This window comes from Bufo gargarizans, chromosome 9 (assembly GCF_014858855.1).
Source record: "Bufo gargarizans isolate SCDJY-AF-19 chromosome 9, ASM1485885v1, whole genome shotgun sequence".
Lineage (NCBI taxonomy): Eukaryota > Metazoa > Chordata > Amphibia > Anura > Bufonidae > Bufo > Bufo gargarizans.
The window spans coordinates 66,643,275-66,669,573 of NC_058088.1; the positions used below are offsets into that span (position 1 = coordinate 66,643,275).

The window sequence follows — 26,299 nt, forward strand, 5'->3', positions numbered from 1 at the left end:
TTCATGTGAGATTTTATTTTTTGACACAAGTTAGTGGAATATGAGACTTTGTAAGAAAAAAACAAACAAAAAAAATATATATATTTCCGCTAACTTGGGCCAAAAAAATGTCTGAATGGAGCCTTACAGGGGGGGTGATCAATGACAGGGGGGTGATCACCCATATAGACTCCCTGATCACCCCCCTGTCATTGATCACCCCCCTGGTAAGGCTCCATTCAGACGTCCGTATTATTTTTACGGATCCATGGATTGGATCAGCAAAACACATGCGGACGTCTGAATGGAGCCTTACAGGGGGGTGATCAATGACAGGGGGGTGATCAATGGCAGGGGGTGATCAGGGAGTGTATATGGGTGATCACCCCCCTGTAAGGCTCCATTCAGACGTCCGTATGATTTTTACGGATACATGGATACATGGATCGGATCCGCAAAACACATGCGGACGACTGAATGGAGCCTTACAGGGGGGTGATCAATGACAGGGGGGTGATCAATGGCAGGGGGTGATCAGGGAGTGTATATGGGTGATCACCTGCCTGTCATTGATCACCCCCTGCAAGGCTCCATTCAGACGTCCGCATGTGTTTTGCGGATCCGATCCATGTATCCGTGGATCCGTAAAAATCATACGGACGTCTGAATGGAGCCTTACAGGGGGGTGATCAATGACAGGGGGGTGATCAATGGCAGGGGGTGATCAGGGAGTGTATATGGGTGATCACCCCCCTGTAAGGCTCCATTCAGACGTCCGTATGATTTTTACGGATCCATGGATACATGGATCGGATCCGCAAAACACATGCGGGCGACTGAATGGAGCCTTACAGGGGGGTGATCAATGACAGGGGGGTGATCAATGGCAGGGGGTGATCAGGGAGTGTATATGGGTGATCACCTGCCTGTCATTGATCACCCCCTGCAAGGCTCCATTCAGACGTCCGCATGTGTTTTGCGGATCCGATCCATGTATCCGTGGATCCGTAAAAATCATACGGACGTCTGAACGGAGCCTGACAGGGGGGAGATCAATGACAGGGGGTAATCAGGGAATCTATATGGGTGATCACCCGCCGGTCATTGATCACCCCTCTGTAAGGCTCCATTCAGACGTCCGTATGATTTTTACGGATCCATGGATACATGGATCGGATCCGCAAAACACATGCGGACGTCTGAATGTAGCCTTACAGGGGGGTGATCAATGACAGGGGGATGATCAATGACAGGGGGGTGATCAGGGAGTGTATATGGGGTGATCATGGGTGATCAGGGGTTAATAAGGGGTTAATAAGTGACGGGGGGGGGTGTAGTGTAGTGTGGTGTTTGGTGCGACTTTACTGACCTACCTGTGTCCTCTGGTGGTCGATCCTAACAAAAGGGACCACCAGAGGACCAGGTAGCAGGTATATTAGACGCTGTTATCAAAACAGCGTCTAATATACCTGTTAGGGGTTAAAAAAATCAGATGTCCAGCCTGCCAGCGAGCGATCGCCTCTGGCAGGCTGGAGATCCACTTGCTTACCTTCCGTTCCTGTGAGCGCGCGCGCCTGTGTGCGCGCGTTCACAGGAAATCCCGGCCCTCGCGAGATGACGCGTATATGCGTCGTCGTGCGCAGGCAGTGGCGACTCTAGGAACAATATATAGGGGGGGCACAAAGATACCACAGTCAAAAATGGGGGGGCAAAAACAAAATAAGTATATAGAAATAAGATTACAAAATACTAGAGAGTTGCGGTATGCAGGGATACATTTATAATAAAACAATTTACTTACAAAAGAAGCTATTCAGTCGTCTGCTGTGCCGTCCTCTGCTTGCTTCCGCGGATTCTTTCCCCTTCTTTCTGTCTCTCGTCAGTGCACAGGCGCACTGTTATGGTGGATCTGTGGAAGACACACTGTTATGGGGGCATCTGTGGATGACACATTATGCCTCTCATTAGCCCTCATTATGCCTCTCATTAGCCCCCATATCAGCCCTTATGCCTCATTAGCCCCCATTATTCTTCATATTAGCCCCATTATGCCTCATTAGCCCACATTATGCCTCATTAGCCCACATTATGCCTCTAATTAGCCCCCATTATGCCTCTAATTAGCCCCCATTATGCCTCCTATTAGCCCCCATATGCCTCCTATTAGCCCCCATATGCCTCCTATTAGCCCCCATATGCCTCCTATTAGCCCCCAATTAGCCCCCATATGCCTCCAATTAACCCCATATGCCTCCAATTAGCCCCATAGACCCCATATGCCTCCAATTAGCCCCCATATGGCTCCAATTAGCCCCCATATGCCTCCAATTAGCCACCAATTAGCCCCCATATGCCTCCTATTAGCCCCCAATTAGCCCCTATATGCCTCCAATTAGCCCCTATATGCCTCCAATTAGCCCCCATATGCCTCCAATTAGCCCCCATATGCCTCCAATTAGCCCCCATATGCCTCATATTAGCCCCCATATGCCTCCAATTAACCCCCATATGCCTCCAATTAGCCCCATAGACCCCATATGCCTCCAATTAGCCCCCATATGCCTCCAATTAGCCACCAATTAGCCCCCATATGCCTCCTATTAGCCCCCAATTAGCCCCTATATGCCTCCAATTAGCCCCTATATGCCTCCAATTAGCCCCCATATGCCTCCAATTAGCCCCATAGACCCCATATGCCTCCAATTAGCCCCCATATGCCTCCTATTAGCCCCCATATGCCTCCTATTAGCCCCATATGCCTCCTTTTAGCCCCCAAATATGCCTCCTATTAGCCCCCAAATATGCCTCCAATTAGCCCCCAAATATGCCTCCAAATGCCCCCATATGCCTCCAATTAGCCCCCAAATATGCTTCCAATTAGCCCCCAAATATGCCTCCAATTAGCCCCATATGCGTCTAAATGCCCCCATATGCCTCCTATTAGCCCCATATGCCTCCTATTAGCCCCCATAATGCCCCCAGCAGCCACATTTTTTATAAAATAAAATAAAAAAACACTTACCTCTCCTGCTCCTGGACGGACGCCGCCTGCCATTTTCTCCCTCCTCAGTCGACTGTGCTCTAAACTGGCGCGCACAGCGTGAGGTCACAGAGCGACCTCACGCTGTGCGCAGCCCTGCACAGCCGACAGCCGAGGACCAGGAAGTGGTGAGTACAGAGCGTTCACCACTTCCTGGTTCTTCGGTACTAATGAGCGCTTCCATAATGGAAGCGCTCATTAGTATTCACTCAGGGGAATCAGCGGGGGGGCACCCGAGGGGGCAAGGAACAACATAGGGGGGGCAATTGCCCCCCCTCGCCCCCCTCTAGCGACGCCACTATGCGCAGGGCTGCCGCCTCCGGACCGCACATCTGCGTTAGGCGATCCGGAGGCGGTTAAAGGTTTCTCCACGGGATCGGCAGTTGATCCATCCTCCAATCAAGATGCTCCAGATGACTTCAGCTTGCACCAAGTACAACTGTTACCAGGTAAGTAATACTTTAAACACACACATCATTTGCGCATGCAAATAACTGGGGGCATGACACCATGTCCCCCCTATTTGCATCTGCAAATATGGTTTCCTCATGGTGTCATAAACCCCAATCTTGTATCCAACATAAATATGAAACGCTAAATAATTAACCACCCTTGTGTGTTTTTATTGTCGGAATATATAATTGGCCACAGTGCTTAATGCTACCTAAGAATTATATTTTATTAAACCATATTAATAAATACCAACATAACTAAATTCCAACTAATTAATATCCAACTAGTCCACTCAGCGAGTGACTATTATCCCAACTGCCATAGAGCAAAGCTAAATGGCTAAACAGCACCGCAGCCTATTTCGATCAAATTCTGTAAACCAACATTGAATATTGCAAAACCAATATCCGATAATGATTGTTTTGAATGATTGTATAATCATTTAATAAATCCTTCTAAATCTATGTATCTGTAAGACATTTCTTGAATACCAGTCATATGGGTACTATTTCTGAAATTGCGATTTTGGATTGTGGGAATTGATTATGAATTTCTGAAATAGTGTAAGTGAATTCTCCTATTAAATCATGAGTATGAATACTGCCCATGTCAGATGATCCAATGTGAAAAATTATCATCTTAGGATCCAGCCACAATTTATTGACCAATATACCGTACATACAGATTAAATGTTTTATATTTGTAGATCATTTATCCCTCTCCAATAAATTTATACCTTCTTACCTAAGCCTAAAGTCTCAGATTTGAATTTAATAGATGCTCTTTTACTGGTTGAAGAAACAAGATCATCTCCGAGTATCCAAATAATCTTCTGTTCTGGAAAAGATTATAACAGCAATTCAGGTCTAATGTACATTTCATACCTGCTTGAATTCCATCTATGGTACTTTAGGATCCAATTCATATGCATACTTTGCACCTCCAATTCTAAACTAATGTGCTGAAACTTTTTCACCCTATAAGTCAAATAGTTTTTTGCATTTAGACAAAATGTAATTGAATTGGAATTGGTTAATGGAGATCCATCCATATGCATGAAAAGAGGGCCTGGTTTACATGACCTAGCAACTATCCAATTTTTATTAGCCTGAACAGGACAAATTGTCAATGACTAATTTATTTAGGGATACCCAAGTTCCTTTACCTAGCTGGTCAGTTTTTTATCTCTTTATGAATAATTAGATGTTTTCCCTTTGGATAACCAGGTTGTTAATGGTGTTTCTGTTTTTCTATGTGCAGCTGCTATTTTACTGGTGTGAAGTGCTTTGAAAAAGGAAAGCAAAAATGCAGCTTTGAATAAACACGTCTTATGCTGGGATGAGCAAATAAATTGTAAGTAATCTATATATTGATTTAAAAGATCAAGAGATAATGGTTTAAGATTTTTTTTATTTTTAAACCTTTAATTAGCTGTTTTAATAAATTGTTAGACGTAAATGGGGTTGTATTGCAATTTTTTGGGAAAAAGGAAATGCTGGATAGGATTTTTTGAATTCAGTCCCCTTTATGGCACAATTTTTTTTATAATATTCAAATTGAATAAGATGAAATGTAAATTTTTGTCATCCCATATAATTAAATTATTGGCAGAACAATATGTTCTCCAATAATTCCTTGAGGCTGTGTGGTCAGCCCATGTAGTCAGGGCTAGTGAATTTTAAATATGTTAGGACGATTAGTCTAAAAATGTTGACTACTACTTCTGATTTGGCAGATAAACCATTTATGGAAAAAAGAAACACCCTTTTCATGCCAAATAGTTAAAGCTACTAATATTGGAAAAAGTTCCAGGAAATTGATGTTTTTTATGAATGGTTCATCAAGCCAAATTTTTGGCCATGTTTCTGCAGACCATTGGTTCATAAAATTTTCTCCGTAACCCACTGAAGCTGCAGCATCAGTGAATAACTGTAGGGAATCAGAATCTATAAATTCTTGCTGCCAAATAGTTCTACCATTGTAATATTCCAGGAAACAAAGCCAGATTTGAATATCATCTTTTATTTGTTTGTTTTTTAAGCCGAATGTGATCAAATGGGCGGCTGTTTCCCACTGTGGCACAATACATACGTATAGAAAAGACTATCCCCATTGGTATAACACTAGTTATGAAATTTGAAGGGTTCTGCTGTTTTTTTTTTAAACTGATGATCTATCCCCTGCATAGATCATCAGCATCTGATCGGCTGGGGTCCGACAACCAAAACCCCTGCCGATCAGCTGTTTGAGAAGGCAGCGGTGCTGGCAGTAGCATTGCGGCTTTCTCGCTGTTTACCGCAGGCCCAATGACGTCACGATTAGTATCAATGGCCTGAGCGGAGCTAAGCTCTGTTTACTTGAATAAAGCTTAGCCCCGCCCAGGCCATTGATACTAGTCATGACATCATTGGGCCTGCGGTAAACAGCAAGAAGGCCGCGGCACTATAGCCAAAGCCTAGCTGCCTCCTCAAACAGCCGAATGGCAGCAGTCCCGGGTGTTAGACTCCCGCCGATCAGATGCTGATGATCAATCCAGTGAATAAAAAATTGTCTAAGTAATGGATTGTATAACCTCCGCTTGAATGACTAGCATCCATTGTAAGAATGTTGAAAATGCCTTGAAGTAGAAACATGACATGGAAAAACCCTGGGAAGTGCTTTATCATAATAACATTTTCCTTCAAATTGAAAGCCCAAAGAATAATACCCCTCTGGGTTAACAGGCAATAACCTGAAGGCAGATTTTATGTCAGTTATTGCCATCAATGCATTCCTTCCTGCTTTTGGGTATGACAAGTGATGAATGAGTCTGTAACTGTTAGCGTCTTTCTTAGGGACTAATCCTAGTGGAGATAATCAAAAATTTTTAAAAGGCGGTTGCAAATCAGGACCAGCAACTCTGTTTTCTGAAATTTCTTTGTCTATTTTTTCTTGAACAGCTGTTTTATTTAAATTAACCAATTTTACGTTTCTAACAAAAGAACATCCTGAACAAGGCGGAACATAAAAAACATATAAAAAACCTTTGATTAAGATTTTGAGCTGTCATTTTGTTTGGGTAAATTTTTAAATAGTGAATGAGCCTTGGTAGGTTCAATGGGGTCACCTCCTCTATTGGAGTCTTTATTGTTTCATAGGTGCTAGCCATGATTTTTAAAACATTTTGATGCTGGGTGGTTTCCTGTACAGAAAGTACACTTATGTTTATATTTGCAATTTGCTTTCCATCTACATGCTAACTCATTAAATGCAAAGCAAATTACTTTTTGGGGAAATTGTTGATGAAAAAAACTAGACCTCTGGTTTAACATAAAGTTGATCCAAAGACCCACATCCTTTGCACAACATTTCAATTCAGGGTATACTGCTAGTTTTTGACGAAATGATTTGTCATAATTACACCATGCAGTATCCCCAAAGTTTTTATAAGATTCTAGGATATTGTCAAGATGATGAAATAAGCCACTATAAAAATTCTGGTGTTTTTCTCCCAATACTGCAGCATAAATGCAGAATGCTTGAAGCCAGTTTAAAAACATCTTTTGTTGGTTTCTTTTTATCTCTTCCTCTTCTTTTTTGTCTAATTTTAATGTTTGTTTAGCTGAAGGGAGGAGAGAAAAAACATCAATGTATTCTTTGTTCCAAATGTTTTCTTTGATTTGTTTGGACAAATGGAATCCTGTGTGTGTGAGGGGGGGGGGGGGGGGGGGATCTGGCAGGGCATTGTTTCTTTTAGAGATGTTTCTTTAATTCTGCTGCCAGATTCCAGGGATGGGATTAAACAATTGTCATTAGAAATCCCTAAATTATCAGTTATGCTAATATTTCTGGAATTATGCTCATTTTCATTAATACTATCTGAATCCGAATTCCTGGATTCAGTTTTTGCTCATTGTGAGATAGGAAAGAAATTAATTCCTTAAATAATTGTACCCTACTCTGGTGTCAGAGTTAGGAATAAAAGTTATAAAGTTTGGTACTAGTGACTCACCAAGTCTTACGTATAATTTGTGTGTTTTAAAAAAAAAAAAAAATAGTGTTTTTTTTACCATAATAGATTTAAGCCCTCTGTGATTTCTAGATATTTGAGTGCCCTCTAATTGCTCTTTTCTATATAGAGTTAGGAATAACGCTTTTTCTTGTAGATTTAGAGCACTGATGTAAGCAGTCACTAATGTCTATTGGTGTAAAAGGAATCTTACCCTCCTGTGTCCTGATAGTTGTCCTGTCTTTTTCAGCTCCCTGAGATGACTTGCCTGGAGGGACTGGCGACCGTTGCTTAGTATGTAACCGTTTCTTCTCTCTGCTCCTCGCGCTGTGTGACACAGAAATAATTGTATTTCTGCATCTTAAATCTTCTTGTAATGGAGAATAACTTATTTTCTCTTTTCTTGCCCTTTGTTTAGGTTTAGGCTGTGCGCAGCAATGATGTCATCTTTAGTTGCCGACTCTGCGCAGTTAGCTGAAGTGAATGTGCAGACCGGATGAAAAGATTGCCTGTCCGGATCCCCGACATCATGCTCAAGCTGAAGACATCTCCTGAGCCATTCTTCTCCTTTGTAAGTTTCTGCTTTTGGGATTAGTTGTTTGAGTAATTCTTTAATTTTTTATTACAGGTGCAGGTCTGGATTCTTCACTGCCACTTATGTGAGTGTGCAGCAACTGACATCTCCTTTCTTTTAAAGGTTTCTCCACGCGACCGGCAGTTGATCCAACCTCCAATCAAGATGCTCCAGATGAATTCAGCCTGCACCAAGTACAACTGTTACCAGGTAAGTAATACTTCACATACATTATTTGCACATGCAAATAACTGGGGCATGATACCATATCCCCCCTTTTTGCATCCGCAAATATGGTTTCCTCAGACTATAATAGAATTGCTTAGAATATAATCATTTTGAATGGAACTGTGCCTGAGGGTTGGTGGGGCCCAGTGCCAAGGGGGATTAATTCTGCTGAGAAGCAATGTAAATTATGCTGATGTCAATGCATAGCACATCCATGTTTTCTTTTTATCCATTTTTTTATTTTTTTATTTTTTTATTGAATGGACATAAGAATGTCAGATGTCTAGAGAAGACTACAAAGAACTGATAAAGGTTTCCAAATAAAGTGGGATAAAACCCCTTAGGGTTCGGCCGAACATGCTCGATCAATACTAGACAGAGTGGCACAACAACAGAGTCTGGATGTGGCAGCAGCAGCATCAGGAGAAGGACACAGAGTGCCACAATGACTGGGTCTGGAGGTAGCAGCAGCATGAGTAGGCCACAGAGGGGCACAACAACAGAGTCTGAAGGTGGCAGCAGCATGAGTAGGCCACAGAGTGGCACAACAACAGAGTCTGAAGGTGGCAGCAGCATGAGTAGGCCACAGAGTGGCACAACAACAGAGTCTGAAGGTGGAAGCAGAATGAGTATGCCACAGAGTGACACAATGACCGAGTCTGAAGGTGGCAGCAGCATGAGTTGGCCAAAGAGTGGCACAACAACAGAGTCTGGAGGTGGCAGCAGCATGAGTAGGCAACAGAGTGGCACAACAACAGAGTCTGGAGGTGGCAGCACCAGCATCAGGAGGAGGCCACAGAGTGCCACAATGACTGGGTCTGAAGGTAGCAGCAGCATGAGTAGGCCACAGAGGGGCACAACAACAGAGTCTGAAGGCGGCAGCAGCATGAGTAGGCCACAGAGTGGCACAATGAGCAAGTCTGGAGGTGGCAGCAGCATGAGTATGCCACAGAGTGGCACAATGACAGAGTCTGGAGGTGGCAGCAGCAGCATCAGGAGGAGGCCACGGAGTGGCACAATGACTGAGTCTAGAGGTGGCAGCCGCATGAGTAGGCCACAGAGTGGCACGACAACTGAGTCTGGATGTGGCAGCAGCATGAGTAGGCGACAGAGTTGCAAAACGAAAGAGTCTGGAGGTGGCAGCAGCAGCATCAGGAGGAGGCCACAGAGTGGCACAATGACCGAGTCTGGAGGTGGAAGCAGCATGAGTAGACCACAGAGTGGCACAAGGACAGAGTCTGGAGGTGCCAGCAGCATGAGAAAGCCACAGAATGGCACAATGACAGAGTATTGATCGACCAAAATACTTCTGGGGGAATGTGCCTGGCATGAACAGGCCTCTAGTAGCTACAGACAATGACAAGACAAAGCATCAAGATATCGTTTTGCCTGGAAGAGTCGCAAAGTTCATCAAGATACGTCACTACCGCATATAATCACATCGCTGACCGCAGAATATATTTTGTTTTCGACCGAAATATTTCAAAAAATATTTTACCTCATATAACCGCAGCGATCACCACTGAATTAATTTTGCTTTTCGACCAACATACTTCAATAAAGATTTTATCACATATTTCAACAGCGCTAAACGCTGAATAATTGTTTATACCACCGAAATAAGTCACAAAAGATTTTACTGCATAGAACTGCAGCGCTGAACAAAATTAGTTTTTCCACTAAAACACGTCACTAAAGATTTTACCGCATAGAACTGCAGCGCTGAAGGCTGAATAAAATGTGTTTATACACTGAAATAAGTCACAAAAGATTTTAACGCATATAAAGGAGCACGGAGATGAAGAGGGTGTTTGGATTCCCTATGCACTATACGGACGTCTCAGATATATTCAATAAAGTGCTATGTATTCGTTTTTTAGAATATTCATAATTTTTTTGCATCTGAACTTTTAATTCCCCCCTGCTTGGGTTGCTTGTGGGCCAATGGCTCATTGGCCCACAAGCAATAAGCAGGGAGGAATAATGTTTTCATATGGAAAAAATAGTGAATATTTGATTACAATGAATATTTAGCACTATATTCTAAATATTCACAAATTCTGAAAGTTGCGATATTTGCGATAAATATTTGCAATTCAAATATTCGCGCTTAACACTAGTCAGGGAGCATCCCGGTCATCCAGCATCTATTTGCTCCAGTGAAGAATGATTTAGAAAGTGTGTAGAAGCCACACGGGGCCCCCATGCTGAAGATTTATCATAGAGACATCATGGAGATTTTACTGCATATAACTACAGCGCTGAACGCTAAATAAAATTTGTTTTTTCAATCACAATACGTCAATAAAGATTTTACTACGTATAACTGAAGTGCTGAACCCTGAATACAATTTTTTTTTCCACCGAAATACATCAATAAAGATTTTACCGCATATAAGTACAGTGCTGAATGCTGAATAACATTAGTTTTTCCAACAAAATCCATCACAAAAGATTTTACCACTAGTGTTGATCGAGCACCAAAGTGTTCAGGTGCTCGTGTTGACACCTCGGGATGCTCGGGTGCTCTACCGAGCTTCCGATCACAATGGTAGTCAATGGGAGAACCCGAGCATTAAACCAGGCACCACCTGCTCTGAGGAGGGGAGGGTGTCTGGTTCACAATAAAAGGTCAGAAATTGATGGAAACACCACCAAAATGGTTCAGGAATGGCATGGTGAGGATGTCTGGATGCATCTTGGACTCCCAGGTCGCTGCTAGGAATGATGTTGTCCGAGTAGAACGCCACTTTTAAAGACTGACAATAATACGCAAAAAATAAAAAAATGTAATCGATTTTAGAGGAAAAATTGTTAGGAAACATTATTTCCTGTATATTTACTGGTATATAAAGTGCAAGTGCTGCCAAAAATTGCAAGGAAGAGGCACTTCGATACAACCTGTATGTCACATAATGGAGGACCTTATTCACATTGTGGTACAATTGTTCAGGTATTGGGACTCCTACACTCATAAAGACTATGCACTAAGTAAATGGGCTTCCAAAAATGACAAGGAACCAGCACTCCAATACACCCTTTATTACACATAAAGGAGGGGATCATACACCCTTGAAAAATTATGATTGATGGCCTGCTGGTGACCCATAAAACATTAGAAGCAAGGGTCTGCTGGTGACCCTCTAAAACATTAAGGGCGAGGGCCTGATTGCTGAGCTGACCATCTAAAACATTAAGGTTGATAGTTTGCTTCAGAGCTGACTCTCTAAAACATTAGGGGCGAGTGCCTGCTGCTGATCTGAACATCGACAAAAATTATGGGTGAGTGCCTGCTGCTTAGATAACCATTAAAAAAATTATGGACGAGGGCCTGCTGCTGAGCTGACCATTAAAAAAATTATGGGCGAGTGCCTTCTGCTGAGCTGACCATTGAAAAAATTATGGGCGAGTGCCTGCTGCTTGGATAACCATTAAACAAATTTATGGGTGAGGGCCTATTGGTGAGCTGACCCTGTAAAACATTATGGTTGAGAGCCTGATGGTGAGCTAACCCTCAAAAACATTATATGTGAGGACCTGCTGGTGAGCTGACCCTCTAAATAATTGTAGGTGAGGGCCTGCTGGTGAGCCGACCCTGTAAAACATTATGGTTGTGGGCCTGCTGGTGAGCTGACCCTCAAAAACATTATATGCAAGGGCCTGCTGGTGAACTGACCCTTTAAAAGATTGTAGGTGAGGGCCTGCTGGTAAGCTGACCCTGTAAAACATTATGTTTGAGGGCCTGATGGTGAGCTGACCCTGTAAAACATTATATGCGAGGACTTGCAGGTGAGCTGACCCTCTAAAAGATTGTAGTTGAGGGCCTGTTGGTGAGTTGACCCTCTAAAACATTATATGTGAGTGATTGCAGGTAAGCTATCCCTCTAAAAGATTGTAGGTGAGGGCCTGCTGGTGAGCTGACCCTCTAAAACATTATATGGGAGGGCCTGCAGGTGAGCTGACCCTCTAAAAGATTGTAGGTGAGGGCCTGCATGTGAGCTGACCCTGTAAAAGATTTTAGGTGAGGGCCTGCTGGTGAGCTGACCCTCTAAAACATTATATACGAGGACCTGCAGGTGAGCTGACCCTCTACAACATTAGGAGCGAGGGCAGAATAATAAGCATGTTGATATGATGGAAAAGGAGGAGGACGAGAAAAGGAAGATTGAACTATATACCCTTTTTTTTATGAAAGGGGTTCATGGGAATACAGTGTATGCAATACATTATAAAAAACACATTTAAAGTGCCTTTATGGTCATCCACTTTCCTCTGGTGGAGTAGAGAAGTCAGGGGCAATCCAGGCCTTGTTCATTTTTATAGGAGTCAACCTGTCAGCATTTTCATTTGACGGGCGGATGCTCTTATTAGTTATTATGCCTCCAGCAGCACTAAATACCCGCTCTGACAAAATGCTGGCGGCAGGGCTGGCCAGCACCTCCAAGGCATAGAGCTCCAGTTTGTGCCATGTGCCCAGCTTGGACACCCAGTAGTTGTAAGGCACAGAGGGATCATTTAGGACGCTGACACGGTCTGCTACGTACACTTTCACCATCCTCCGAAATGTTTCCCTCCTTTTGAAACTATTCCGCGCATCAGGGTAAGGGTGCAGGCAGGGTGTCATGAAACTGTCCCAGGCTTTGAAGAGTGTTGCCCTGCCTCTGTTGGAACTGCTTTGTGTTCCCCTCATCTCCCCTCCTCAGTTGCCCAAGGAACTACATACTCTGTCGCAAGAGTTGTTAGCTGGAAATGTTTGGAGACATTTTTCCACAAGGGACCTTCTGGTATTGTAACATTTTGCTTGTCCTCTTCACCACAGGAATGAGAGATGAGAAGTTCTCTTTTTAGCAGGAGTCGAGAAGGGTGAACAACCAGTAATCAGTGTTGTCTAGTGTTGATCGAGCATGTTCGGCCGAACACCTGTTCAGCTCAAGCATCTCGATGCTTGGCACATGACGGTACTCAACACATGATAGGACTTCAACACAATTCTAACATTTTTGGCTCTATACACCACCACAATGGATTTGAAATGGAACGAACAAGATGTGATTTAACTGCAGACTGTCAGCTTTAATTTGAGGGTATTTACATCCAAATCAAGTGAATGGTTTAGGAATTACAACGGTTTGCATATTTGCCTCCCACTTGTTAAGGGACCAAAAGTAATGGGACACAATAATAATCATAAATCAAACTTTCACTTTTTAATACTTGGTTGCAAATACTTCGCAGTCAATTACAGCCTGAAGTCTAGAACGCATAGACATCACAAGACGTTGGGTTTCGTCCCTGGTGACGCTCTGCCAGGCCTCTACTGCAACTGCAGAATTCATCCTGCTGCTTTTGTCATCAGTCACATCCTAAATAAATACAAGAGAACCAGTTCCATTGGCGGCCATACATGCCCACGCCATGACACTATCACCACCATGCTTCACTAATGAGGTGGTATGCTTAGGATCATGAGCAGTTCCTTTCCTTCTCAATACTCTTCTCTTCCCATCACTTTGGTAGAAGTTGATCTTGGTCTCATCTGTCCATAGGATGTTGTTCCAGAACCGTGAAGGCTTTTTTAGATGTTTGGCAAACTCTTATCTGGCCCTTTTGTTTTTGAGGCTTACCAATGGTTTACATCTTGTGGTGAACCCTCTGTATTCACTCTGGTGAAGTCTTCTCTTGATTGTTGACTTCGACACACATACACCTACCTCCTGGAGAGTGTTCTTGATCTGGCCAACTGTTGTGAAGGGTATTTTCTTCCCCAGGGAAATAATTATTCGGTCATCCACCACAGTTGTTTTCTGTGGTCTTCCGGTGTTGCTGAGCTCACCGGTGCGTTTCTTCTTTTTAAGGATGTTCCAGACAGTTGTTTTGACCACGCCTAATGTTTTTGCCATCTCTCTGATGTTTTTTTTTTCAGCCTAATGATGGCTTGCTTCACTGATAGTGACAGCTCTTTGGATCTCATTTTGAGAGTTGACAGCAACAGATTCCATATGCAAATAGCACACTTGAAATGAACTCTGTACCTTTTATCTGCTCATTGCAATTGGGATAATGAGGGAATAACACACACCTGGCCATGGAACAGTTGAGAAGCTGATTGTCCCATTACTTTTGGTCCCTTAACAAGTGGGAGGCACATATGCAAACTGTTGTAATTCCTACACCGTTCGCCTGCTTTTGATGTAAATACCCTCAAATTAAAGCTGACAGTCTGCAGTTAAAGCACATCTTGTTTGTTTTATTTTAAATCCATTGTGGTGGTGTATAGAGCCAAAAATGTTAGAATTGTGTCAATGTCCCAATATTTATGGACCTGACTGTATATTCACAGCATTGTTTCTTTTGGCGTTGTTTTATCGACAACATTTTTTGCGTATGGCGTGACAACGTTCAGTCCTTTATGCAATTTGCAATCTATCTTAACTCTATACGGACTGAGTTACAGTTTACCCTGCACTATGATATCCAAAAATTCCCTTTTTTGGATACTTTTGTAATAAAAAGGGGAGGACAGTAGAGCATACACAGATTTTTTTTTAGAGTACGGATCGTAACAGTTTGCTTACCTTTATCAGTAACCAACCAGCAGTGACCATGAAGTCCCTCCCCTATTCTCAATATCAAAGGGTTAAACACATTGTGAGCGACACAGAGACTTGTGTGATGAGATTTGATGAAATGACCACAAAATTGAAGGAAAGAGGTTATCCCACACTTTTTTTGCAGGAATAGAGAAATAGGGTTGAGAATGTACAGAAAAATAAAGCCTATTAGTTGTTAGATATCATCCCTGGACTCAGAAAATAAAAGGATTGACCACTCCTTGGCATGTCATTTTTAGATCATATCCACAGATAGTGTAGTTCAAACAGCCATCTATGATGTGCTACAAGAGAGTGTGCTACAAGAAAGTCGACAATATTAAAGACAGAATAGTCAGGGCTGACATTGGTCACAATAAGATTGAATTGAGGCAGAGTGTACTGTTTGCCCCCAAACAAGGAATCTTTCCATGTTTGAATTGTGTAAATTGCTCAAGTGTGATAAAAGGCACACATTTCAAATAAATACCACATGTGTGACATTTTTTTGCAGCCAAGGTGGGCAAAGGGGCACATATTCCAAAGTGCACAATTTTTTACACATTTTGATTGCAAAGTACTTCTCACACATTTGGGCCCCTAAATTGCCAGGGCAGTATAACTACGCCACAAGTGACCCCATTTTGGAAAGAAGACACCCCAAGGTATTCCGTGAGGGGCACGGCGAGTTCCTAGAATTTTTTATTTCTTGTCACAAAAAAGCGGAAAATGATGATTTTTTTATTTCTTGTCACAAAAAAGCGGAAAATGATGACCGGTGAAATCCGAAAGGTGCACTTTGGAATGTGGGTCCCTTTGCCCACCTAGGCTGCAAAAAAGTGTCACATATCTGGTATCGCCGTACTCAGGAGAAGTTGAGGAATGTGTTTTGGGGTGTCATTTTACATATACCCATGCTGGGTATATGGCAAAAAACAACTTTTCCAATTTTTTTATACAAAGTTGGCATTTGACCAAGATATTTATCTCACCCAGCATGGGTATATGTAAAATGACACCCAAAAACACATTCCTCAACTTCTCCTGAGTAGGGCGATACCACATGTGTGACACTTTTTTGCAGCCAAGGTGGGCAAAGGGGCACATATTCCAAAGTGCACCTTTCGGATTTTGCAGGCCATTTTTTACACATTTTGATTGCAAAGTACTTCTCACACATTTGGGCCCCTAAATTGCCAGGGCAGTATAACTAGGCCACAAGTGACCCCATTTTGGAAAGAAGACACCCCAAGGTATTCCGTGAGGGGCATGGCGAGTTCCTAGAATTTTTTATTTTTTGTCACAAGTTAGCGGAAAATGATGATTTTTTTTTTTTTCCTTACAAAGTCTCATATTCCACTAACTTGCGACAAAAAATAAAAAATTCTAGGAACTCGCCATGCCCCTCATGGAATACCTTGGGGTGTCTTCTTTCCAAAATGGGGTCACTTGTGGCGTAGTTCTACTGCCCTGGCAATTTAGGGGCCCATATGTGTGAGAAGTACTTTGCAATCAAAATGTGTAAAAAATGGCCTGCAAAATCCGAAAGGTGCACTTTGGAATGTGTGCCCCTTTGCCCACCTAGGCTGCAATAAAGTGTCACACATCTGGTATCGCCGTACTCATGAGAAGTTGGGGAATGTGTTTTGGGGTGTCATTTTACATATACCCATGCTGAGTGAGAGAAATATCTTGGCAAAAGACAACTTTTCCCATTTTTTTTATACAAAGTTGGCATTTGACCAAGATATTTATCTCACCCAGCATGGGTATATGTAAAATGACACCCCAAAACACATTCCCCAACGTCTCCTGAGTACAGCGATACCACATGTGTGACACTTTTTTGCAGCCTAGATGCGCAAAGGTGCCCAAAGTCCTTTTAGGAGGGCATTTTTAGACATTTGGATCCCAGACTTCTTCTCACGCTTTAGGGCCCCTAAAAAGCCAGGGCAGTATAAATACCCCACACGTGACCCCACTTTGGAAAAAAGACACCCCAAGGTATTCAATGAGGAGCCTGGCGAGTTCATAGAAATTTTTTTTTTGGGCATAAGTTAGCGGAAATTGTTTTTTTTATTTTAGTTTTTTCTCACAAAGTCTCACGTTCCGCTAACTTAGGACAAAAATTTAAATCTTTCATGGACTCAATATGCCCCTCAGCGAATACCTTGGGGTGTCTTCTTTCCAAAATGGGGTCAGTTGTGGGGTGTTTGTACTGCCCTGGCATTTGAGGGTCTCCGCAATCATTACATGTATGGCCAGCATTAGGAGTTTCTGCTATTCTCCTTATATTGAGCATACAGGTAATGAGATATTTTTTTTTTCGTTCAGCCTCTGGGCTGAAAGAAAAAAATGAACGGCACAGATTTCTTCATTCGCATCGATCAATGTGGATGAAAAAATCTCTGCCAAAAAAAAAGAAGGAGGGGAAAGGCGTCTGCCAGGACATAGGAGCTCCGCCCAACATCCATACCCACTTAGCTCGTATGCCCTGGCAAACCAGATTTCTCCATTCACATCAATCGATGTGGATGAATAAATCATTGCCGGGATTTATATATTTTTTTTATATATACAAAGTGTTTGCCAAAGCATAGGAACGCCGCCTCCTCCTCAGCTCGTATGCCTTGGCAAATGTATCTTTTACTGCAGAGTAGAAATCTCGTCTTGCAGCGCCGCATACACCGACTTGCGTGTAATCTGACAGCAGCGCAACGCAATAATTTTATTATTTTTGGAACAGAACATATAAACTTTAACTTTTTGAACTAAACATTAACCTTTTTGCTTACTGTTTTTTTTTTTTTTTTTACCTTTATAGAACAAACCTCTCCTTCCCCATGGGTCAATGTGCAAAGCGCAAATCGCCCAAAGATGTGGCGAAGTGCGTTATGCACTTTGTCCCAGGTGAAAGGAGACGTTTGCAGCAGCTGTGAGTGAATGGGCCCTAATAGCTCTGTGTGCCTGTCCTGGTGAGATGTGATCCCTATGCTAGGTGTACCTGTGTGTGGTACTTCCGCAAACACTCTCCAAAGCATAGGGCAGGGTGGTCAGGACAGTCAGGACAGAAATAGCGGGTGTCACGCCTTATTCCACTCCTGCTACAGACACAACATCTTTTTCGGGGTGACGGTTGGGTTGAGGTACCAGGAACGACATTGGGGAAATGTCGCTCGTGTAGACGGCTAACTACACTGGTGGATGGGGCCACGGAACCTCCTGGGTATTGAGGAAATTTGAGGAAGGATCCAGTTCTCCCAGCCTTACTGTAGAGAACAAAACTATTATACAGAGCCAACTGAATTAAATATACAGACACCTTCTTATACCAGCGTCTGGTTCTGCGGGAAACTAAATACGGAGACAACATCTGGTCATTGAAGTCCACCCCTCCCATGTGAAGGTTATAGTCGTGGACTGAGAGGGGCTTTTCAATGACACGGGTTGCTCGCTCAATTTGGATTGTCGTGTCTGCGTGAATGGAGGAGAGCATGTAAACGTCACACTTGTCTCTCCATTTCACCGCGAGCAGTTCTTCGTTACACAATGCAGCCCTCTGCCCCCTTGCAAGACGGGTGGTAACAAGCCGTTGGGGGAAGCCCGCGTGACTAGTTCGCGCGGTGCCACAGGCGCCAATCTGTTCTAGAAACAAATGCCTAAAGAGGGCCACACTTGTGTTGAAATTGTCCACATAAAGATGGTACCCCTTGCCGAATAAGGGTGACACCAAGTCCCAGACTGTCTTCCCTCTGCTCCCCAGGTAGTCAGGGCAACCGCCCGGCTCCAGGGTCTGATCTTTTCCCTCATAGATCCGAAATTTGTGGGTATAGCCTGTGGCCCTTTCACAGAGCTTATACAATTTGACCCCATACCGGGCGCGCTTGCTTGGGATGTATTGTTTGAAGCCAAGGCGCCCGGTAAAATGTATTAGGGACTCGTCTACGCAGATGTTTTGCTCTGGGGTATACAAATCTGCAAATTTCTGGTTCTATGAGGGGCCGAATTTTGTGGAGCCGGTCAAAAGCTGGGTGGCCTCTGGGACGGGAGGCGGGACTTGTCGCTAAAGTGCAGGAAACACAGGATGGCCTCAAAACGTGCCCTGGACATAGCAGCAGAGAACATGGGCATGTGATAAATTGCGTTCGTGGACCAATATGACAGCAATTCATGCTTTTTAGTTAGACCCATGTTGAGGAGAAGGCCCAGAAAAGTTTTAATTTCGGAAACTTGGACTGGTTTCCACTGGAAAGGCTGGGCATAATAGCTTCCCGGGTTGTTGGTATAAATTGTGTGGCATACCTGTTTGTTTCGGCCACGACTATGTCTAAGAGCTCCGCAGTCAAGAACAGCTAAAAAAATCCCAGGGCCGAACTGATCTGAGCTGTCTCAACCCGAACTCCAGACTGGGCGGTGAAAGGGGGAACTACAGGTGCGGCTGAAGTTGGGGACTGCCAATCAGGGTTTGCCAGCACCTCTGGGATTCTAGGGGCTCTACGGGCCCGTCTTTGCGGTAGCTGCGACGGGGTCACTACTGCTCGTGCCACCGTACCAGCTTCAACTGCCCTTCTGGTGCTCGCCACTTCACCAGGTTGTACGGCAGTGCTGGTACTAGGTCCAGGGAGGGCTGCGCTGCTGGTGTATGCCTCACCACGTAATCCGACAGCGCCAGCCCCACTCTGCTGCTCTTGAAGCGGATCCTGCGCAACCTGTGGTCTAGCGACACGGGGCCGGGTACGCCTGGTGCAATCAGGGACCTCAGCCTCCTCGTCCGAACTTTGGGTCAGAGAGCCACTGCTTTATACAGGTTCGTATTCTGACCCGCTAGATTCATCAGATGAGGGTTCCCATTCCTCATCCGACTGGGTCAGAAGCCTGTAGGCCTCTTCAGAAGAATACCCCCTGTTTGACATTTGGGCAACTAAATTTAGGGGTATTCCCTGAGACTACCCAAGAAAAAAAAGCAAGCCTGTCTTACAAATGGGAGGCTAGCGAAGTACCGGAGGCCGCTGCGGTTGATAAAAAATATCAAAACTGATTTTTTTATCGCCGCAGCGCGTGTAAGGTGAATGTGCAGTGATAAAAAAATATATATTTTTTGTCACTGCGGTGGGGCGGGTGTTGGCGAACGCACGTGTGGGCGACCGATCAGGCCTGATCGGGCAAACACTGCGTTTTGGGTGGAGGGCGAACTAAAGTGACACTAATACTATTATAGATCTGACCGTGATCAGTTTTGATCACTTCCAGATACTATAAAATTACAAATGCTGATTAGCGATACGCTAATCAGCGAATCAGTGACTGCGGTGCGGTGGGCTGGGCGCTAACCGATCCCTAAACTACCTAACCAAGGGGCCTAAACTATCCTAAAATCTAACGGTCAATACCAGTGAAAAAAAAATGTGACAGTTTACACTGATCACTTTTTTCCTTTCACTAGTGATTGACAGGGGCGATCAAAGGGGTGATCAAAGGGTTAATTGGGGTGCAGGGGGGTGATCTGGGGCTAAAGTGTTGTGTTGGTGCTACTCACTGTGAAGCCTGCTCCTCTGCTGGATCCAACCGACGAAAAGGACCAGCAGAGGAGCAGGGCAGCCCTATATTTACTAATATGATCTGCTATGTGGCTTCTGATTTTTTTTTTTTAATCATCAGCTTGCCAGCCGCGATCATTGGCTGGCAAGCTGATGACGCGACCCCCCTTGACGAAATGCCGGCCCGAACTGCGCATGCACGGGCCGGCAAAGCGCGTCATCTCGCGTCTCGCGTGATGACGCGTATATGCGAGACTCTGCGCAGCGCTGCCGCCTCCGGACCGCACATCTGCGTTAGGCGGTCCGGAGGCGGTTAATTTTGGTTCATACAGAAGAAAGTGTACATTCACCCATCAAATTTTGCCAAAAAAGGGTATGTCCCAATAAAATTTTACCAACGAAAGGATAACAGAATCTGATTCATACACAAGAAAGTGTACATTTACCCATCAAATTTCCCAAAAAAGGCTGTGTCCCAATAAAATTTAATCAATGGAAGGATAACTGAATTCGGTTTATACACAAGAAAGTGCACATTCACCCATCTTTTTTTTACTATAATACTCCCCAATACACTTTCAACAGAAATAACTGCAGAAGTCAACTGAGAATATTTTTTTCTTGATGGACTGAAATAAGCCACTATACGCTTGGACCTGCAAAAAATTGAAGATTAAATTGCGTATATATTTTTCTTATAGTATTGATATAAGATACTAAAGATATTAAGATATATGATTTCACCAGAAATAACTGCAACAATGCAGTGCATATACAGTACAGACCAAAAGTTTGGACTCACCTTCTCACTTAAAGAGTTTTCTTTATTTCCATGACTATGAAAATTGTAGATTCACACTGAAGGCATCACAACTATGAATTAACACATGTGGAATTATATACATAACAAAAAAGTGTGAAACAACTGAAAATATGTCATATTCTATGTTCTTCAAAGTAGCCACCTTTTGCTTTGATTACTGCTTTGCACACTCTTGGCATTCTCTTAATGAGCTTCAAGAGGTAGTCACCTGAAATGGTCTTCCAACAGTCTTGAAGGAGTTCCCAGAGATGCTTAGCACTTGTTGGCCCTTTTGCCTTCACTCTGCGGTCCAGCTCACCCCAAACCATCTCTATTGGGTTCAGGTCCGGTGACTGTGGAGGCTAGGTCATCTGGCGCAGCACCCCATCACTCTCCTTCATGGTCAAATAGCCCTTACACAGCCTGGAGGTGTGTTTGGGGTCATTGTCCTGTTGAAAAATAAATGATGGTCCAACTAAACACAAACCGGATGGAATAGCATGCCGCTGCAAGATGCTGTGGTAGCCATGCTGGTTCAGTATGCCTTCAATTTTGAATAAATCCCCAACAGTGTCACCAGCAAAGCGCCCCCACACTATCACACCTCCTCCTCCATGCTTCACAGTGGGAACCAGGCATGTAGAATCCATCAGGTCACCTTTTCTGCGTCGCACAAAGACACGGTGGTTGGAACCAAAGATCTCAAATTTGGACTCATCAGAACAAAGCACAGATTTCCACTGGTCTAATGTCCATTCCTTGTGTTCTTTAGCTCAAACAAGTCTCTTCTGCTTGTTGCCTGTCCTTAGCAGTGGTTTCCTAGCAGATATTCTACCATGAAGGCCTGATTCACACAGTCTCCTCTTAACAGTTGTTCTAGAGATTTGTCTGCTGCTAGAACTCTGTGTGGCATTGACCTGGTCTCTAATCTGAGCTGCTGTTAACCTGCGATTTCTGAGGCTGGTGACTCGGATGAACTTATCCTCCGCAGCAGAGGTGACTCTTGGTCTTCCTTTCCTGGGGCAGTCCGCATGTGAGCCAGTTTCTTTGTAGCGCTTGATGGTTTTTGTGACTGCACTTGGGGACACTTTCAAAGTTTTCCCAATTTTTCGGACTGACTGACCTTCATTTCTTAAAATAATGATGGCCACTCGTTTTTCTTTACTTAGCTGCATTTTTCTTGCCATAATACAAATTCTAACAGTCTATTCAGTAGGACTATCAGCTGTGTATCCACCTGGCTTCTCCACAACGCAACTGATGGTCCCAACCCCATTTATAAGGCAAGAAATCCCACTTATTAAACCTGACAGGGCACACCTGTGAAGTGAAAACCATTTCAGGTGACTACCTCTCATCAAGAGAATGCCAAGAGTGTGCAAAGCAGTAATCAAAGCAAAAGGTGGCTACTTTGAAGAACCTAGAATATGACATATTTTCAGTTGTTTCACACTTTTTTGTTATGTATATAATTCCACATGTGTTAATTCATAGTTGTGATGCCTTCAGTGTGAATCTACAATTTTCATAGTCATGAAAATAAAGAAAACTCTTTGAGTGAGAAGGTGTGTCCAAACTTTAGGTCTGTACTGTATATTTAGATTTTTTTTTAATGTAATACGCCCCTATACGCTTTCAACAGATATAACTGCAGAAGTGAACTGAGAATATATATTTCTTGTTCTACTGAAATACGACCCTATAGGCTTTGACCTGAACAAAAATGTAAGATTTTAGTGCGTATATATTTTTCTTGTAATACTGAAATGCGCCCCTTTACACTATCACCAGAAATAACTGCAACAGTGCAGTGCGTATACAGTACACAATGCATACACAAGAGCCTCTACCTTATTGTTTAATAATATCCTACCCTGCACTATATATTGTAGGCAAAAAAAATAAAAAATAAAAAATCTGGGAGTGCTTATTTAACAAATGTTACCACTGAGTAATATTGTCAGAATTACTAACATTCTAATCTTTAGATTTCTATAATCTGTATAATCACAATCTGGTGCATAACTAGAAAAGCCTGAGCCATATTGCACAAATTTAAATGCCTTCCTTGCCCAGAGCGATTTCCCCACAACCTCCCCTCTCAAAGCTAGTAAAGCACACCAGTGATGTTATCAAGCCTGATAGCAGAGAAAGTGCATGGGCCTAGGTCAGGCAGGGAAATGATCCTTGGCCTGTGCGTTCTATGCAGCAGGATCAATCATGTCACTGGATTGCGCCTACTGTGGAAGAGCGCAGACCCGAGAATGAAGCCTGGACTGTAATGAATGACTGATATTACTAAATGAGCCAGTACAGTATGAACCATAGCTTATTATAGTTGTTTTCCCTCTGAGACCCATGTGCATTTAACATGGTAATAGAAGGATGACCTGAGGTTGGATTTAGAGTAATTTAGAAACATTATTTAATAGCTGTTAAATGGTTTATTATATAATGTCTATAATATTGAAAAAGGGTTGTCTCACTTCAGCAAATGGCATTTATCATGTAGAGAAAGATACTACAGGGCATTGTCCATTTTGAAACCTTTGCTGACTTGATTTGTTTCTCCATCTCATTATACACTGCTGGATTCCATGTTCACGACCACCCTGTAATCCAGTAACGGTGGTCATGTTTGCACACTATAGGAAAAAGCTCCAGCCTATTCGCACTCCCACGTTTCTAGACACCAGAGTGGCCAGCACTTTTTCTTATAGTGTGCAAGCACGACCAGCACTGCTGGATTTCAGAGTGGCCGTAAGCATGGAGACTACTGATAAGCGAGCACCAAAGTGTTCGGGTGTTCGGCCCGAACACATAGCGATATTCGTGCACTCGGCCGAGCACCCGAGTATAAAAGAAGTTAATGGGAGAAAACCAGGCTCCCCTGCTCGGATGAGGGGAGGGTGCCTGGACCATAGGAAAAGGTCTGAAAGTGATGGAAACACCTCTGAAATCGATCAGGAACAGCAGGGGGACCATGTCTGGATACATCTTGGACACCAATGTCGCTGCTGGGAATCATGTTGTCCAAGTTATACGCCACTTTAGCAGACTGAGAAGAGAACGGACAAAAACCCTGCCCAAACAATTTTCTTTTATCATTGATGGCATGCTGGTGACCCTCAAAAACATTAGGAGCAAGGACCTGCTGATCTGAGCACAGGCTACCAAGAAAGAATGACCAATTTCTAATCATAATGTTCCTTTAGGTTCCAGAGAATGTCACATAGCAGAGTTAGTGCAGGGAATGGCAGTCAGCACAGGCTACCAAGAAAGAATTACCAATTTCTATTTGTAATGTTCCTTTGGGTTCCAGAGAACGTCACTTAGCAGAGTTAGCGCAGGGAATGGCGGTCAGCATTTGTTGCCTCTTTACATAATGGAACTGTACCACAATTACAAGCTGCTAACTGACTATCTTGGAATTCTATTCTCTACCCCAAAGAAAGATCTAGGGAAAGTGGCACATTGAAAAAAAGGAATACAATTGCAATTCCTCCAGGCCAAAAAAGGGTCTAATATCTCCTGAAAAGGCATCTGCAAAGGAGAGAGGAGAAAATGGAGTCAAGCCTGACATAAAAAAAAAAAAAAAATTTGAATATTTCAATCCTTGCCACCGATGCCAAGGATAGAAAGGGCACTACTGCCATCAGGATTTCTGCAACCACCTACATTAGTGGCAGCAACCCCCCCTTTTTCTCCTCCGCCTCCACCTCCTCCTTCACTGCAAACTCTGAATTCTCATGGGGAAGGGGCAACAGGCCTAGCTGAAATGAATTTCTTTGGGTGACAAAAATTACACTGTCGCAGAGCTGGGGCAGGGTATAAGGGACCAGGTTGGCTGTGTCTGATAATGGCAATAAGTTGTTGGCAGCTTTGTAGCTTGGCAAGCTCACACACATGGCAATCATACAGCATATATGTACATGCACAACAAACATCCCAAACTTATACACTAATATAACTAAAAACCTAACAAACAAGAGTGAAGTTAAACTAATAGCATGAACTTTTTAAAAACTCAAAAAAAAAAAATAACCATAACATATTTTGCAACCATAAACCATAATAAAAATTATAATACCAACTATAATACAAACAAAAAACTATAATAATAACAGAACAGAATGTCATTGCAGAAATATTTACAGCTGACAATGCTGGTGGCAGAGTTTGTTGTTCCTTGGCCAACCCAGGAAGGGAGATGAGGGGGGGACACTGCAGTTCCAACAGAGGCAGGACAACACTCTACAAGGCCTGGGACACAAGGAGGGAAACATTGTGGAAGATTGTGAAGGAGTGCGTAGCAGACCGTGTCAGCGCCCTCAATCATCCTTCTGTGTATTACAACTATTGGGTGTCCAAGCTGGACACGTGGCACAAACTTGCACTCTATGCCTCAGAGGTGCTGGGATGCCCTGCCACCAGCGTTTTGTCAGAGCGGGTATTTAGTGCTGCTGGGGGCATAATAACTGATAAGCACATCCGCCTGTCAACTGAAAATGCTCACAGGTCGACACTCAAAAAAATGAACAAGGCCTGGATGTCCCCTGACTTCTCTACTCCAGCAGAGGAAAGCGGGTAAACAACAAGGCACTTTAAATGTATTGTTTGTAAAGTACTGAAGACACTGTATTCACTTGCACCTCTGCCACCACCAAAAAGGTTATATGGTTCAATCTTCCTTTTCTCATCCTTCTCCTCATCCTCCATCATATCAACATGCTTTTTAGGCTGCCCTCACTCATAATGTTTTATAGGGCCAGCGGAACCCTTGCACAGGTGCCAGCGGCGACATTCAGAGCCATCTCTGTGGACACTCTTAATCTTGAAAAAGTCTGTGGTGCACCAAAATGCCTTACAGTTTTCCTGCCATTCATCAGCGTCGGGTACGCCATGAATGGCACAGGCAGCGCATTGACTGTAGGCAGGCCACTATAGCTAAATAATAAGGAACATGGGAGATATACTATATAGGACTGTAGTATTCAGGGTAAATGATCCTGTGGGCACTTTGCGATAAATAAGTGTGTTTGTGGTTGCAGTTCGGGCAATCAGTCTCTAAAAGGTTTGCCATCGCCTTCACTGTTTTAGAGGGTTAG

The 26,299-nt window shown here is 43.4% G+C and overlaps 1 long non-coding RNA gene across 1 annotated transcript in view; it reads left to right on the top strand.

The window, feature by feature from the left end:
• The first annotated feature begins 4,729 nt into the window (after positions 1-4,729).
• The window catches only part of LOC122946007, a 323,715-nt gene continuing 302,145 nt past the window's right edge, over positions 4,730-26,299 (top strand). The window contains exons 1-4 of the long non-coding RNA XR_006391198.1: positions 4,730-4,825; positions 7,711-7,754; positions 7,879-8,031; positions 8,158-8,244. This is a non-coding gene — a long non-coding RNA (uncharacterized LOC122946007). The remainder of the gene's footprint in view (positions 4,826-7,710; positions 7,755-7,878; positions 8,032-8,157; positions 8,245-26,299) is intronic.